The sequence below is a fragment of the Lissotriton vulgaris genome, chromosome 9 (genome assembly GCF_964263255.1).
Source record: "Lissotriton vulgaris chromosome 9, aLisVul1.2, whole genome shotgun sequence".
Taxonomy (NCBI): domain Eukaryota; kingdom Metazoa; phylum Chordata; class Amphibia; order Caudata; family Salamandridae; genus Lissotriton; species Lissotriton vulgaris.
In genome coordinates, this window is record NC_141697.1 from 384,394,281 (window position 1) to 384,413,249 (window position 18,969).

The window sequence follows — 18,969 nt, forward strand, 5'->3', positions numbered from 1 at the left end:
ATGTGTCTGAATTTACATGCCAAGGTTTTAGGATTGGTTAAATTCAGCTAAAAACCACAAAATTAATCAGTCAGTCAACATCTTTCTGCCATACTAGTGGTTTAAATTTACCAAGGCATTCATCAGGACTATACCCCGGCGGTATGGACTCTCTAATCGTCCACCCTAACCTGGGGGCGTGAAAGTGAAAAAAAGAAAAGGTGAAAAAAGTGCTTAAAATTAGAAGAGCGGAAAGCTCATTCTAAAGAAAAAAGACCCCAAAATCAGGAGTATCTCAGCACTTTAAAACAGGGCGCTACTTGCACCATGGGTCTCGGGAGGAGGGTTGGAGCGCACCTGGCACATCGCCCTCAGCGCTCACAGCCCGCTCTGAACCTTCAGAGTTCCTCGAAACCGGACCCCGACGACACTTTTAATTATATTTTTTCACTCACATCACGCCCTCCTCACACAACCAGCTCCGCAGTCTTTCTGGCGTCGCAGCACACCAAAGAGGCACTCGGCCTCTTTTGTGGGGCCCGATGATGAAGCATGACACTGACTAGGTCGGTGTGTGAGGGCTTCCCTACTCAAACTGAGTGAGTTTGTTACTCTTCCAAATTTTGCTCCAATTTTGTGGCAGTCCTAAGACTGACCTGACCTCTCTTTTTTTGTTGAAGTACATTTAACCGGGGACTGAGAGAGTGTCCTTGATTCTCCCTACCTCTCCCTTTGTTGGAATGTATTTAGAGAGTAACCAACTATATTACCCTTGTAATATGAAGGATGAGACATCCATAACACTTTTGATGGAATGCTGTAAACAAGGCTCTCAATTTTAATGGTATCAGTGGTGTCAATAACTGCACAGTATTTTGTCTTTGTGCCATACATCTTGGCTTCTTTAAACCGTTATTCGGAATGTCTCTGATCTCTGTTCCAGGTGTTAAAATATTATTATTGCCAGCAGGTGCCACATGGCACGGATATGTCCTCATAAAGATGATTACTGATGTGCTATTTTGTTTTGTTTTAATAATTGTCCATGACAGGAACTTATTTTGAGTCCATCGCTATCCTCTAGGTATTACTTTTTGCGAGCAAGACCTCAGAATATGAGATCCTGCATTGATTTTCATAGCTATGGTTTTGACTTGGTCACTATTTACTAACTAACCTCATTGGTTGCAAAAACCCTAAAAAAATAGTCTGAATCATACAATTTGAATGCTTGTACGGTCTATAGAATGTGGCAGCTCTGTTATTTTGACAGATTTGGTTAAAATGTGATAATTGCATTGCACAATTTAATTGGTAACAGGTTAGTTTAGTCTTCGCTTTATTTTTTGTCATATTAGATTTTTAGTTGGTTAAATGTCTTGACCTTTTGGTACGTTTAATATATTTTTACAAATTGTTTCTTTTTTATGATATCTAAATGAGAATGCCCATTTTTGCTAGGTCAACCCCATTTTCTGCTGAATTTTATTGCTGGTTTTTAGACCCTGCACATTGAGCCCCACTTTTACAGTGTCCGGTGTATGTGCTCTGACACTGAAACATGTAGAAGATGTCTAATTTCTGATTGTCTTATCTAACATTTCTATAAGGCCATAGTATATGGTGGCAAAAAACATAAATGGCATGAACAGTAAACTGTCACCTGTAGCTACTATTGTTGTCTGACTGCTGCAGTGTAAAGCCTGCAGTGCAATCTGTTCACATGTCCCTTTTAACCAGATAAAAACCTTAATTTTAAATAATAGTAAGTCAACCCTATGTAAGCGTTGTAGCCCACAGTGTAGGGGACGTAGGTATAGATGCATCAACAATGCCATTTGCGATTCCTTATTAGCGAAAAATAAGGATTCGCTAATAAGGAGTAACAAAAGGCTATGCATGTAGAAATCGCAAAAAAATAGCGATTTCTAAACATTTCTTAATTGCGACTCACAAATTGCGAGTCGCAATTAAGGAATACCTCCCCATTCATTCCTCTGGGCCTCTGGAAGACATTCTCAATTTGCGATTCTCAATAAGAGAATCGCAAATTGAGAATGCAATTCCAAGGTTGCCAGGGTGTGTCAAAAGGACACCCTGTTGCACCCTTGAAATCTGCATATGAGAACATCTTGCACACACACATGCACCAAGGGCATGTCTGTGTGTAAAATGGAACTTTGAAAAATGCACTTTAGTGCATTTTTCAAAGTTTTTGCAAATTACCATGAAGTTCAACGTCATGGTAATTTGCTCCCCCTATTAGCGAAATAGCTATTTTTTTTACTTTGATGTATTGCATTTAAGGAATCTCAATTTGAGATTCCTTAAATGCAATCGCAATTGCAGTAATCGCAATTTTGCGATTTCTTAAATTGCGATTTTTGCATTTGGGATGATGCATCCCAAATGCAAAAATACTGGTCGCAAAGGGGGAGAATCTGAGAATCTGCCCCTTTGCGACCAGTTTTTCCTTTGATGCATCTATACCTAGGTACTTTCAAGTGTGACATGTAGAAAATAAATGTTACAATGTCCTTGCAGTAGCAAATCCCTAAAAATGTATTAAACTGTGACAGGCCTAGTGGTCCAATGTAGAAAACCAGAGTACAGATTAAACTACCAATATGGCTATCTCAGGAAGGGAATAGGAATAAATATGAAAGAGGCATGAAGCAGGAACAAACAAAAGACTGACCTGAATAGGCAAAGATGACTTCTCTGAACTCCACAGAATATACAGAGTGGGGGCTGTGAGCATCCTGTTGATACCACATTGTCAACTCCTTCCTGACAGGTCCATTGAGCCACATGTAACACTTTGGGCATGATTGAAGGGAAGATAGAAAATCTTTGCTATTGTCCGTAGCTTTATGTCACCGGCGGCGGAACTTTCGACCCCTCCCATTTCCTCTCAATGGCGCGATGATTTATCCACCTTTTTCATTGCTAAGATCCATAAAATCCAGGCTAACTTAAGGACTACACCCCCTGTGCAACACTTTCCCGCCTTGCCTCTTGCCTGGTGCATCAATACACCTAGCCAGCTCTTTTCGCACTTTACTTTGGCAGAAGGAAGGGATGTTTTAGCCATTTTGAAATCATTAAAATCAGACTAGCCGGCGGACCCTTGTCCCGCGAGGGTTCTGAGTGGGGTGGCGGAGATCATCTCTCCTGCGGTAGGGGCACTTGTTAATGATTCACTCCAATCAGGCAGCGTGCCCCTGCAATGGAAACACGCTAAACTCCTCCCTCTCATCAAGAAGCCCTCTGCAGATCCCTCCTTTCTGTCCAACTATCGCCCCATTTCTCTTCTTCCGGCCTTAGCTAAGGTGTGCGAAAAGGTGGCCTTTAGACAGCTCGAGAATTTTGTCGAATCTTCCAGTGCTCTGCACCCGGCCCAATCCGGGTTTAGGACATCTTTTAGTACAAAGACAGAGTTGGTGGAGATTACGGAGGCTATCAGAGAGTGCCTGGATGCGGGCGGCAGGTCGGCGCTGACTTTGTTGGACCTCTCTGCCACGTTCGGCAAGGTACCCCACCTCCAGCTTCTCTCCAGGCTATCTGATATCGACATTACAGATATGGCCTTGGCCTGGGTCAAATCTTTCTTGGACAACCGCTCCCAACAGGTTTGGATGCCCCCCTTCTCCTCATCTATCAGTAAAGTGGCCACTGGGGTTCCACAGGTGTCAACGCTGAGCCCCCTTCTTTTCAACATATACCTCACCCCCTTAATTTATCTGGCAGAGAAGCTGGGTGCCAAAATGATGGCTTACACCGATGACACCCAGCTCCTCTTCACCTGGAAGGGTGACGATCTCCAAACCGATGTGGCCCAGGGATGCCTGTCTTCTGTATTCGCTTGGCTGGCTCAGGCAAGCCTGAAATGCAACGAAGATAAATCTGAGGTACTCTTCTATGGCCAATTCCCTCCGGCATTTAGAGAATCCCTCTGGCCCGCTGGGTTCCCCTGCCTTGGTGGGGACTGTGGTGTCGCCAAGAACCTGGGAATCTGGTTCGGAGCCGACCTGGACTTTCGTGAACAGATCAAGCGACTTTCAGGGACGTGCTTTGGCACGCTCAAAGCCCTTAGGAGGTTCTTTCCCCTGCTCCCCCGCTCAGGCAGGGAGTCGGTGGCCAGGGTGCTCATTCTATTGCGTCTTGACTACGCTAATGCCCTTTACATCGGCATCCCCGGGTATCTCCTGGGGAAGCTGCAGTTTATTCAGAAAACAGCTGTCAGGCTCCTGTTTAACATCCAGAGGAGACTGAGCAGACGTAAGCAGCTTAACAACCTGCACTGGCTTCCTGTGGCTCAGCGAGTGCGCTTTAAAACTTTGACCCTGACACATAAAGCACTACATGGCCCATGCCCTCCCTATATGAGCTCTATGTTTGCTTTCTACCTTCCCAACCGCCCTCTCCGCTCTGTCTCTCAAAGACGGTTGGTAATTCCCAGGTTTCGACGAGCACGACTTGGGGGACAGTCTTTTGTGGTAAAGGCTACCACCATGTGGAATGCTCTGCCTGATGCTCTGTGACATACCAAGGAACTAGCTATTTTCAAAAAGCTCCTCAAAACCCATCTGTTCAAGCAATCTGTGTAGCCTTTCTGTCTGCTCTGTCACTGATCTCCCTCCGTGCCAGTACACTCTTGAGTAGCAGTGCGCGATACAAATCCCCTATATAAAATAACATAATATAACATTTTAAGACACTTCTTGTGTATTCCTTGTCTGATTACTGAAGAACTCAACTTTTGTGCTTCCAGACTTCTGTGTCTGGGTTTGCTCTAGATACAGTGTCTGGATTTTAGTGCTAGACGTGTAGGACAATATTGATTTCCATGAGAAAATGGGTGCTCGAAAACTTCCACATTTCACGCTCATTTGAAACACCGAATCATGCCCGAGGTGCTGCCCCGCCTTGGTGAGTGTTGAGTATTACACCTGATTGGCTAACCTCAGTCACTACTGTCCCTGGACACTCTGGTATCGGGCGATTTGAACCTGCACTGGTACGACCCTAAGGATCCCCACGTCAATCCCATCAAAGATTTCCTAACCGATCAAACCCTGACTCAAATCTGCTCTCTGCCAACTCACTCAAAAGGGGCCACTCTGGACTGGATCATCGCCAAGGAATCTTCAGTTCAGCTTATCGCCATTGACCCATGTGACTGGTCTGACCACCATGCCATTGCCTTCCTTTTACCCGGGATCCACAAGACGAAGGCACCGTGACAGGTGATCACGAAACGCTAGATCAGAGACACCAAGAACCTTGACCACTTGAAACTGGAGGCTTGCTGAAAATCTGACCTCCCTCCCCCCCTCATATAAATATGGCCACGGAACTCAAAGATCATTACTCAGCGACTATATCGAACATTCTGGATGACCTTGACCCACTAAAACTAAAAAGCATACAAATCAAAGACTGAAACCCCTGGTTCTCTGGATCCCTGAACATGGAGAGGAGATCCCTCCAGCAATCTGAAAGAACTTGGAGGCAGCACACCTCTGTTGCGCATCTAAAACTTCTCCGCCAGGCAAGAAACTCCGATAACAAGAACATCCTCAATTCAAAGTAAGAGTACTTCAGATTGGAACTGGGGAATGCCACGAATAGACCCCGCAAGCTCTTTGAACTGGTCAAACACCAATCAAATAAACTGGCTAAAACCCCAAATGAAGACCCGAAGTCTCTAATATTATCTGAGGAATTCTCCTCCTTCTTCTCCGATAAAATCACTGCTTTAGGAAATGAACTCAGTACTGCTAAATCTTCTTAACCCTGTCTCGACCAGCCCCCCCTCTCCATGCCACTTCCTCTGGCCTCTCCTAAAAACCAAGCATGTTGGACCGATTTCAAATACTATGATGAATACTCCGTCGCTAAAATCCTCTCCACCTTAAACCCAAATAACCACTTTAATGACCCTCTACCATCCAACTGCCTCCCTGCTGCCTCCCAATCCATTGTCCCAAGCTGGACTGCAATTATCAACACCTCTCTACAGCAAGGATTGATTCCCGAAGATCTGAAAGCAGGCCAAGTCCTCCCTATTCTAAAAAAACCATCACTGGATCCTGCCTCCCCTGACAACTTCAGACCTATCTTCAACATCCCTCTATTAGCCAAAGTGTTAGAGAAGTGTGTACAACAGCAACTAAGTGAACACATCAATAACTTCCACCTACTCGGCGACTTCCAATCTGGATTCAGACCGGGGCACAGTACGGAAACTACTATGCTCCACATCGTGGACGATGCCCTCCAAGCCATAGACCAAGGCAAAACCTGCCTTCTTATCCTCCTAGATCTTTCCTCGCCCGTCAACATGGTCAACCATGAAAATCTACTCAAACGCCTCAAATTTAGGATGGGTTTGGATGGCTCTGTTTTAGAATGGTTTAGGTCCTTCCTCCACAACCGTTCACAGAGATTCTTAATTAACGGCATACTATTAGCTCCCACCCCAGCCACGGTTGGAGTCCCTCAAGGCTCAACCCTGTACCCCAACGTCTTTAATCTTTACCTAGAGCCGCTTACTGAACTGCTTCGCACCGCTAACTTCTCCTACCATGTGTACGCGGACGACCCCCAACTATACATTAAAATCTCTTCACTCGAGGAGATCCTCTCCCTGAATGAGGCCCTGAAGCTGACCGTCCAATGGCTCACCTCTAACCAACTCAAACTCAATGCAAAGAAAACTTATTTCCTCCTAATCTCCCCTACAAACGCCAACCCTGACATTCATTCATGGATCATGGACATCACAGCCCTAAACTGCACGCCGACCATCGTGGACTCGGCCAAATCCCTAGGTATAATCCTCGACAGCAACCAGAACATGCGGCACCACATCAACTCGATGGCCAGGTTCCATCTGAGCTACCTAAGGAAGCTGAAACCATTCATTGAGGCTCCCGACCTTAAAATGGCAGTCCAAGCACTAGTCATCTCTAGGCTGGAATATGGCTGTTCCACCCTCTCTGGTTTACCCAAGCTCTCCCTGGCACCCTTAAAAGCCTGCCTCAACGCAGCCGCTAGACTACTTACTGGGACCAGGAAATTTGACCATATCTCTCTTCATTTGAAAGCTTTGAATTAACTCCCCCTTAAGTCCAGAATACAGCTGAAGCTGGCATGCATCACCCACAAGGCTGTATACACAAGCTTCCCTGCTTATCTGGCACAGAAACTAGTGGTATCTGGAAGAAACAGGAACTCTCGGTCCGCCAGAGACCTCTTGCTCCAACCTGCCCGTTTCCGGAGGGAAAAAAGCTACAATCAGGCGTTTTCTGGGGCCGCACCAAGAATTTGGAACTCACTGCCACCCGCCATTCGAAGAATCCCTGTTTGGCACGCTTCAAAAAGGAGGCCAAAACTTTCCTCATGGGTAAATTCCTCAGTTGTGCCTGGCTATACTAAGACTACCACCTTTGCCGCAGTTCACCTTTATAAACCCCCAAGATTTGGTGGGTTTCTATGGTCTCTAACTGTTAACGTAACCATCCAAGTTTGTTTCCTTTACTCCACATGGGTCCAGCACCACTGCACCTCTCCAATTTATCTATTTTTGTATGCTGCTGTATAGATATGTGTTTTGAAATTTGAGAGTGACCCCTTAGCACACCAGGGGAATAGGGAACTTTAAACAGTAAAAAAAAAGAGATTTCTTCCCTTGGCGGACAACTGAAGTTACACAAACTTTAGGATTGTCTAGGTCACCTGAACACATACAATAAGTCCTGAACACTAAAATACACCCACACAATAACAGTATAGTTTTGATATTTATTTTTTTTAGTAAAAAAAGTGAATTTTTCTGTATATTACATTTCTTAATAACAACACATTGCGCGACTGCATAAAAAAAGTTTACAATTTCATTAACATCATTTTATACACATCATAGTTAAAAACACATTGACTCAAAATGATTTCCATCAACATTGGTTGGCTAAAAAAAAAGGAGACAAAGTACACATATGGTGCCACCTCGTTGTAGATATGTTTTTGCTCGAAGTTGGCAACATAGAGGCATGCCAGACTAAATTAAAAGAACCAACAACAGATAGTCCGTGTATACAAAATTCAAAGGAAGAACCGCCAGGGGCTGTGTCCCTTACAAAAATAAGTAGGTAAAAGGCTAAAAAACGCTGTCAGAATAATAAGAGTGACAAGGGATAGTGTGCATCCCACATACATGAGGATTAGCTTGTTTTTTCTTCTCCTATAGGTAATAAGGTGAAAGCCAGAGCAAAAGAAAGGGCAGTCCCCATGAGAAATAATAGTGAAACCAAGGTAAAGGCACCAGATAGGGTTAATACAATTTGTTAAAATGCCAGTGGGATACATGGAATAGAATAATGAAGGTATCTTTTTACGTTATAGAAGGAATGCACTATAACCAAAGACCTAAAAAATGATATAAGAGAAATCTTATAAATATGATCAAGTGTGATGTAACCAGGTAAATGACATGATTGTTCAAAAAAGACCCTTCTAAAACCACATAGTTAGCTCATTTTGGGTATAATATTATATAGGAACTGGAAAACCATTGCACTGCAGGGCTACAAGGGAAGAGGGGCCAGGGAGACTATATAGATGTATCCCCAGATAGAAACTAACTATGTGTGTCTCGAACAAGATGATGATGGTACAAACAATCTGCGATACAATAACATCAGTTTTAGAGGTGACAGGCGATGTATATACAGAATGCAACAGTCATAGAACAAAGTTTAACATGCAGCATTGAGAACTTGTTAATAGGACGCTGATGAGAGGTACAATGTTATAAAGCTTTTAAACCTAGTATCCCATATTAAATTGTGGCAAAAGGATCAGGAAGTCATTGTATAGCATTTGGTACAAAAACGAAGTGAGGTGTAGTCTCCTGTAATAGAACAATGTATTTATACTGATAGTAAGGGTGTGCAAGATGTCTACATAGAATTAAGATGACACCTATGCAAGATATTTACGAAAATATGTTTATCTGCAGGAAAATTCTTGCAATTGGCAACCAACCAGTGCCCAGAAGCAGGAGAGACGGATTATTTAGTCTTGATAAAGGTGGCAGAGTATCAATAAAAGCCATCGAAACGCGTCAACGCTACTGCTGCACAATCAAGAAACCAAATTTATCCTGTAGACAAGATATAAAGCGGGTCCAGGTTTAGATTCTGTGAATATTAGGTTTCCAGATGTGCAAAATTTAAAGACCAATAAGGAGTGTCTGTTTGTCTCTCCCCCTATGTGACCTTTGTCTCTTCAAAGTCACAAGTTCAGGTGGAGAAAAGGTTGGATACAGGGACCAGGTTCGTTTTGGGGGAATAGTTTGCCTTCTCTGAGTCCAAGTCTGGCCTGCAGAGTCTTACCTGAGATAAACCAAAGTGGTTCCTGCATTACCAGAGAGATCAGTGTTATTCCGCCATTGCATAACGTGCACAGATATGTGTGTATTTTGTAGCAGAGGACAAGTCCTGCTCTGAATATCCCCTGATAATGTGTTGTATGCCAGTCATATTTATGATATTTCCAGGATAGCAGATGTCATCTTTTAATTGTTTTCACATATGCACAGTATGGATGACTCTTGCTGTTTCTGGAGACACCTGGTAATGTACATGTTTTCTATTGCATTTCATTCCCTGATGTTTTCTAATACTGTTGTGTTGGTCTATGTCTTATATACAAAATATTCTATATTTTTATATACGACTGTGTGGGGTCTCTTTTGTGGTGTAATTATTGTGTCACTAGTATGAGTGTGTTGTGCAAACGCTTTACACATTGCCTCAATGATAAGCCTCAATGATAAGCCTGACTGCTCTTGCTAAGCTACCTGGGGGTGAGCACAGGTTACCTTTGGTGTGTAACCTACTTGCCCTTACTGCAGTGGTGAGTTCTGGCCAGCTTAGGTGCATACCCTAGCCAACCAGAAACCGAGTTTCTAACAATCATAATTTGAATACTAAGTTGGAAATAACTGTGACTGACTTGGCTAGCATTTTCCCTAGTAAAAATAGAAAATGAAATATTTTAATCAGACTTAGGCCTTTTCTATAAAAAAATGTAGCTGGTACTAAGCTATGCAAATAAAATTGGCCTTCAGTCTTTGTGAGGGCATACTTCTTAAGACATATAGGATGACAGCTTTTTATATGTGATAACCTGCCTTGTGGATTGATAGTGCACATAGTCTTTATAGCAGCAAAATTAGGGTTCAGGAAAATGTGAACGATATCAGGTGGCCAGGCAAAACAGCTGAATTTGCTACAGGCCCATGGTGGATGCTACAAGACATTGTGGGAAGTAGTCTCTTGGAAGAGGTCAACAGAAAAATAATGCAACCAGAACAGAATAGACTTCAGCAAAGTTTGAAATTTAAGCATTTTGGTTTGCAGTGTGCACTGCAAATGATTATACAACTCACTCAATCCTCTCCTCCAAAACTAAGTTACCCCCACCATACTAGAATGAGTATTCTTAGATTTGGGGGTGTCTAGTTGGCATAGGTAGGCACCTGTGACAAATTGGGGCCCTTGTGTCTAGTCATGGTAAGGGGGTACACTCCTAAAATAACCCCTGCTCACCCCCTTGGTAGCTTAGCACAAGCAAATAGCCTAATTTCCGAGGCAGTGTGTGAAGCATTTGTGAAAACATACAGTAACCCAGTGACAACACTACAGATGGACACCACACAGTTGGATATTAAAAATAAGTATTCTTTATATAGATTTAACACAACACCACAAACGACAAAATCTACAATACTGTACTTAAAATGGTAGGATTCGCTTAGTTCTCTTTAGATCTTCAAATGCAACACTTTGAGTCAATGTACCTTAAGATGCGTAACGCAGGGCAACAAAAGTGTTACAGGGAAGGTGATGCGGTAGTCCCTTACACGCAAAGACGGTGATGCATTGAAGATCTGGTGCAAAGAAACAAAGATGGCGCTTTCTTCTTGATGCAACGCGCTTCCCGGTGGCGCAGTGGCGTCTGCGGCAACGTCGATCCTCTTCTCCGGCTATGCGAGATGCTTTACACGATGCGAGCCGCGACAGGCCCTGCGACACACTTACCAGTGATGCTGCAGCATCTGCTGCAATGCCGATCCTCTGCCCAGGCAATGCGAGTTGCTTCCACAACGATACGAGCCGCGACAGGCCCTGCAACTCTCTTCCTAGTGATGCGGCGGCTTCTGCTGCGACGTCGATCCTCTTCTCTGGCGATGAACCACGACAGGCCCTGCGACACGCTTCCCAGTGATGCGGTGGCGTCTGCTGCGACGTTGACCCTCTTCTCCGGCAATGCGAGGCACTTTGTGTTGTGAAGCGGCAGCAGCAGTTCGGCAACAGGCTTCCTGTTCTTGAGTAGCGCTTCCAGCACCATGCGACATGCAAGTCCTCAAAAAGTCCAGCACAACTGCAGGCACTTCAAAAGAACTCGTAGGGAGCTGATGGGTGAAGTCTTTTGTCTCTGAGACTTCAGCAGGAGGCATGATCTGTTCTCAAGCCCTTGGAGATCCTCACACAAGTTGATGAAAGTACACACAAAGTTCCTCTCTCCTTTCTTTGGCAGTCAGGGCACCACTGCAGGCCCATCCCCCAAGCAGCACTTCAGCTTAGGGATAGTCTCTCCCTAGTCTCTCTGGTTCCACTCCTCAGCAAAGGTTTCTTCTTGTTGTCCAAAAGTGATCTAATTCTCTTTGGTTTGGGTTACCTCTTTTACACACAGTTTCTCTTTGTTCTCTGAAGGCAGAGAGGCCTTTGTCTAATCCAAACCAGTTCTGGTCAGTCCTGGAGTACTCCGTTGACATGACTCCTTCTTTTCTTTCACAGTGCAGAGACATCAGGAGGTGGAGCCAGCATTGTGGAGGGATGGCACAGCCCTATTCAGGTCCCAGGTGCAATTCCTCCTTACCATCTAGATGCAGATCTCTCTATTGACCACTGGGCTGATTCACCTTGTCTCCTGGAATCCCCCAGCCCCTGTCACTCAAAATCCAGACAACGAAAACACAACCTAGCAGAGGCAAGATTGGGTAGTTAGACAAGAAAAAACCTACTTTCTAAAAGTGGTATTTTAAAACACAGAATGTTAAAACCAACTTCACTAAAAGATGTATTTTATCATTCTGAGTTCAGGCATACTAAACTCGAATTTCTACCTAGTTCACTGAGTCAGTTAGGAGTATAAGATGTAATAATCAAACTGCCCATTCTGGCCTATGGGGAATAGGTAGCCTTGCAATAGTGAAAAACGAAATTGGCTGTTATTCACTATTAGGACATGCCACACACATCAGGGCTTGTCCTACCCTATACGTACAATGCACCCTGCCCATGGGCCTACCACAGGGGTGTCTGATATGAAGAAAAGGGAAGGTTTAGGGACTGGCAAGTGGGTGCACTTGCCCAGTCAGCGTGGCAGTACTAGACTACACACAAGCTCTGCAACGGCAGGCCTTAGACACACTTTTACAGGCTGCTTCTGTGGGTGGCACAACCAGTGCTGCAAGCCCACCAGCAGCATTTGGTTTACAAGCCCTGGGCACTCCTGGTGCACTGTACTTGGGTGTGACAGGTAAACAAAACCAGCCAATCATGGAATCACTAATCCATACATCAATTTACAGTAGGGAGCACTTGCACTGTGGCACTGGACAGCAGTGGCACAGTGCCCAAAGCATCTAACACCAGCAAAAACACATGAGGCAACAGCAAAAATGGAAGGGAGACCCAGGCCAAGGTGCCAGGTCTAACAAGTATGTTTAAGTGGAAAACCATGGCAGGTTAACAAATCATAATGATGCAATAAATACTAAAACCTGGCAGGATCTTCACAAATGTTTTTAAAAAATGTAAGACTGTCGTCTTTCCCTGAGGCTAAATATGTAACACATTGCATGAGTATATCACATCCCTTAATAATCAAACTGTAATTACTGTAACCTATAGCCAAAGCACGTGAGCAGAGGGCTGGCATATACCTGTCAAACTTTATTCATCAAAATGCACATGCTTTATTGTTTTGAACCAGCATCAACTGTACTTTCTAAAATACCACAAGAATAAATATAAGGGATACATGCCTTACTTATCAAGCATGTCAGAATGATAAGTGTGCACATAATAGGTTTTCAGCAGACAGCATGCGATCATACATACAAACAAGAGCTTGCTGCACTGCTTAGTCCATTGTCGACTGCTATTCTAATTTGTAAGCAAGAGCCAATGCATGTTCTTTAGCGCCAAGATATGTGCTTGAATGGCTGCATGGAGAATAATCTAGTTTCAAGTAATTTAGCTATTATTGTTGAAGCAGGTGCTGTGATACATAATCCAGAGATATCCATTTTATTTGTTAGTGTTAGGGCCCTTAGCACTCTTAGTATGCCACTGCTAGATTGGTACCTGTGTACGGGAGAGGAGGGGACCAATCCATTTACACACTGCTATGTTGAAGCCATATAGAGTTTTCATATGTTATGTTATGTTATGTTATGTTATAAATGATTTTATAACGCGCTCTGTTACTAAGCTAGTAGCCTTGCACCACCATAAAACGAAAAAATGAGAAATGTGAAAATCATATTGAGCATGTTTTGAACTAATATTTAAATTCTGTTACAAGTGTTGTTGCATGACATATGAAGCCAGGATGAAGAGTAGCACTTTATTCACTTTTATTTTTCTACATTTTAAGTGTTATATGAAATCTTTCCACTCTCTTCTTAACAGTCATAGAAGAAGTTACTGTTTGGGACATAAGTCCATATTGGGACTTCTTCTGTTCAGAGGACATGCTTATCACTTGATTTAAAACCTGCCATGGCACGTGCATACATTGCCTAAATGCAGATTACACTCATTCACTCTGCTTGCATTTCCGTGACTATGTTGTTATCCTGAAATGGAAAAATGACAAAAGTGAAAAATCTTCCTAAACCTGTTTTCAAATAATAATTTGTGAATTATGTTTGCTTCGGGTCTTATCCTGCTAGGTCATAGTTTAGAACGTTTTGTTTTTCTGCACTTGAACTGCTTTGTGGGTCTTTACTATGCCTGGATTCTATTACCGACTTGGATAGCACTATAATACATGGGGTGCAGTAATCCCACTGCAAATGCCCATCTCTAATTTCCTTTTTACAGGCATCTTGCGATGCATCTTGTGACCTGTAATAAAGAAATGACATAGCCACTCAAATGTAATAATTTATGACATTTGAGTTCAGACATTAGTATGCCTGTTGTAAGAGGCAGCAGAAAGGCAGTCCAAAGTAACTTTTTATTTTTGACTGGTATGTGGGTGGTATAAACACAGACTACAGCCCACCTTAACTCCTCAAGCCATTGGTTAATTTTATGTGGCATCTTCTAAAATCGTGCGCGAAAGTTAAACAGACCAATTGTCTGAAACCAATTTTGCTGATACCTTTTTAAGGCCAGAGCACATTCACTGTGAGATAAAATAGTAGAGTAATAGTGCACAGGAGACCTAGTAGAAGCCAAATTAGGGTACAGAAAATGTGAACAATTTGGGATGGCCAGGCAGAAAAGGTGAATTTGCCACGAGCCCATGCTGGATTTTATAACAAGAAGTTGTGGAAAGTAGGGCTTTTGAAGAGGTCAACAGAAAAAGAATATTAACAGAACAGAATCAACTTCAGCAAAGTTTGAGATTTAAGCAATTTAGTTTGCATGGTGCACTTCAAATGATTATACAACTCACCTAATGCTCTGTTCCCAAACTATGGTACCCTCTCCATGCTCTTCATATATTTAAGGGCCTCGTGGAGTACAATTACAGCTGCAGTTTAATGAAGGAAAATGTGAACTGGCTTTTCTTTCTTCTGATATGTTATTCAAAACTTAAAAGCATTCAGCAAATAAGAGATATTTAAGTCAAGGTATTTATTTTTGTCCACATAGGTAAATACAGGAAAGATATAATTTCTCCATGAATTCTATGAAACTGCTCCAAATATATTTTGGCAAAAGCTATGAACTCTTTTTGGCATGCTAAATGTCGCAGGAGAGGTTATGCTTTTCTTCTTCATGTCTGCAATGAACATGAAAAAACAAGACACCAAGGATTTTTGGTGTGACCATGTATCATAAGGAATAAAGTACTCCTTGCGTACATTAAAATGATATCATCTCAGAGTTCCCTGATATTATAAAATAACTCATACTTCAGACTTGTTCCTCTAAATAGTCATTGAACTCCTCAGTGAATTCCAACATCCTTATAATGAATAGCAGGGGGTACTTTATCCCATATATAATGAGACACTTTTACTGGGAGGAACTAAGCATCATATTTAAATTATGCTATGAATAAAACCCATGGGATGCACCTCTGAGCCTGGAGGGCATTAAAATTTACATCTTAAGAGAGATTTTTATACTGCACGCACAATAGTATATATGGCACATCATGCTAACTGTAGATCTGGGGGTCTCTAGTTGGCAATGGTTATTTACCTTTGTCCAAATAGGGACCCTTACTTCTAAGTCAGGATAAGGGGATAACACTCCTTAATAAGCCCTGCTCACCCCCTTGGTAGCTTGGCACGAGCAGACAGGCTTATCTCAGAGGCAGTGTGTTAACCATTTGTGAATCTACACAATAATACAGTGATAACACTACAGATGGACACAACACAGGTTTTATAAAATAAGTATTCTTTATATAGACTTAAACACAAGACCACAAACAACAAAAATCCACAATACTACACTTAAGTTTACTTAAAAGATGATTAAAGTCTCTTAGTTCAAGTTGTTGGTAAATGCGACAAAGTTCTCAACAAAGTACCTGGATGCGTAATGCAGAGTGAACAAAAGGCTCGCAAAAGGGGAGATGCGTCGGTTCCGTGACCTGGGGGAATGGTTGCGTCCTTCCTCAATGCTTGCGCAGAGTAGGGGACTCGTCGTGAGCCTTACCGGTGCAAAGGTGATGAGTAGATTCTCGGCCTGTGGGCTCGTTGCGGTGCGCAAGATGGCGCCTTGATGTGATGCGATGATCTGGTTGCGATGGGAGAAGATGGTGCCCTTGATGCGGCGATGATATGACGATGCAATGACGCCCTGGCAGCCTTGCGACGACTCTGTACTTTGGAGCCTCGACAGGCCCTGCGACATGCTTCTCCGGTGATGCGATGGCGACTCTCACCATGGCGTCACGCTTCTCCGGTGATGCAACAGCAGACAGCTTCGATGAACACACGCTTCCAGGGAGATGCGGAGAAGGCTCGCTTCTCCGGCGTTGCAATGATTTCAGCTGCGGCAGCGACACTCTTCTTCTCGATGCGTTTCCCTTCCAGCTCCCAGTGGCATGCAAGTGTCTGGAGTCATAATTCCCAGCAAGGAAATTCAGGAGGGAGCTGGAGGTGAAGTATTTTGTCCCTGAGACTTCAGCAGGAGGCATGCACAGTTCAAGCCCTTGGATAATATTCTGTAGATGGAAATCCTTACAAAGTTCCTTCTCCTTTCCCTTGGCAATGAAGCAACCACTGCACGCCAACCCAGCAAACAGCACACTGGCAGAGGGGCAGTACAACTCCTGCAGCTTCCTTGGTTCTTCTCCTTGGCAGAAAGGTTTCTTGTTCCAGAAGTGATCTAATTTCTTGGGATCAGGGTCCCAATCTTTATACCCCAAAATCCTTTGTTCTCTGAAGGCAGGGAGGCCTCTGCCTAGTCCAAACAAGTTCCTGAGCACTTTGTGTACATGACTCCCTTCTTCCTTTCACTGTGCAGGGCAGAGACATCAGCCACCCCACAGGAGGTGGAGCCAGCACAGGGGAGGGAAGATACAGCTCTGGAGCACTCTGTTGACATGATTCCTCCTCTCCTTTCACAGTGCAGGGCAGAGACATCAGACAAGCCACATGAGGTTGAGCCAGCATTGTAGAGGGAAGCCCAAGCCCTATTCAGGTCCCAGGTGCAACTCCTCCCTCCCATCTAGATGCAGATCTCTCTATTCACCCCCGGGCTGCCCCAACCTGTCTCCTGGAATCCCCCAGCCCTGTCACTCACAAACCCAGACAAGGAGTACACAACCCAGCAGAGGCAGGCTAAAATGGTTAGGCAAGCAAATACCTGCTTTCTAAAAGTGGTATTTGCAAACACAGAATATTAAAATAAACTTTACTAAAAGATGTATTTTATTATTCTGAGTTCAGGCATACTAAATTCGAAATTCTACCATGTTCCCGGAGTCAGTTAGGATTATACGAATGTAATAATCTAACTGCCCATTCTGGCCTATGAGAACAGGTAGCCTTCAATAGTGAAAAACAAAATGGCTGTAATTCACTATTAGGACATGCTACACACATCAGAGCATGTCCTACCTTATACTTACATTGCACCCTGCCCTTGGACCTACCATAGGGGTGTCTAATATGAAGCAAAGGGAAGGTTTAGGGACTGGCAAGTGGGTGCACTTGGCCAAGTCGACATGGCAGTGCTAGACTGCACACAGGCCTTGCAATGGCAGGCCTGAGATACACTTTACAAGCTGCTTCTGTGGGTGGCACAACCAGTGCTGCAAGCCCACCAGCAGCATTTGATTTACAAGCCCTGGGCACACATGGTGCACTGTACTAGGGGGCTGACAGATAAATCAAATAACTCAATCATGGAATCCAATCAGTATATTAATTTAACATAGGGAGCACTTGCACTGTGGCACTGATTAGCAGTGGCACAGTGCCCAAAGCATAAAACCAGCAAAAACATAGAACAAAAAAGGGGAGGCAAACCATCAAAATGGAAGGGAGACTCACGCCAATGATGCCAGGTCTAACACTAACTAAAGCACGTTCTCAGACAGGTCAACTCGGAAAGTCATTATTGTTAACAGCCTCATTGCAAATCAAGTGAAAGCACACATTTAGGGCCCGATGTAGGTAATCCCAGATTACCGATTCTTAAATACCGATTCATACCGATTCGGTATTTAAGAACAGGCAAATGGGATGTAGGTAAAAAATTACCGAATCGGTAAGTTTCGGTAATTACCGAATCGGTATTTACCAATTCGGAAATTGACATTCATTCCTATGGGCCTGCAGGCCAATAGGAATGAATGTCAATTACCGAATCCGTAAATACCGATTCGGTAAAAGGGGGAAACATTGAAGGGTGGCAGGGTGTCACTTTGACACCCTGTTGCACTCCTCAATTGTGTATGGGTGCACATGTTGCAGACATACATGCCCTAAGGGCATGTATGTCTGCAACATGTCATTGTTGGAAAATCAAAAAAAATGCTTTTTCAAAGGTTTTCATTATTTACCACCAACTTCTAGTTGGTGGTAAATAACGAATCCTAAAATGGGAAAAGCACTCATTTGAGTGCTCCCTACATTTCAGATTCGGTAATTTACCGATTCGGTATTGTTAAGAATCGGTAATTTACCGAATTCTTAAATACCGATTCGGTAAATTACCGAATCTGAAATGATGCCACCTACATATGAAAAGCCTAATTCCGGTCGGTAACGGCCGAAATTCGGTAATTTCGGCCGTTACCGACCGGAATTAGGCTTCCTACATCGGGCCCTTAGTTTGCTATTTAATTAATGAACAATCAATATTTTAAATGAATTGGAGTTTCATGACTATATAGACCTTGATCTACATTGTTACTGATCATGGGTTACAGATGCCTATGTACATCTTTGGCCAATCTCATTAGTCCCAGCAGGACTCGAGATCTTGGAATCTCTTAAATGAAAGGGAATGGGACCTTGCTGGTGTTCACAAGAACGCTCTCACAGTTAAGATGCTGCTCCTTTCTGACCTTATTTTAAAACATAGCAAACATAACAAGACGATGGCTGGAGTACTGAAACTTTTCAAACACTCATCCCCAGTCAAGAGATTTGGGTTAAATCCATTGTTCCTTTGCTCACCATGCCACCATAGTTTGGACCCAGCCATATGT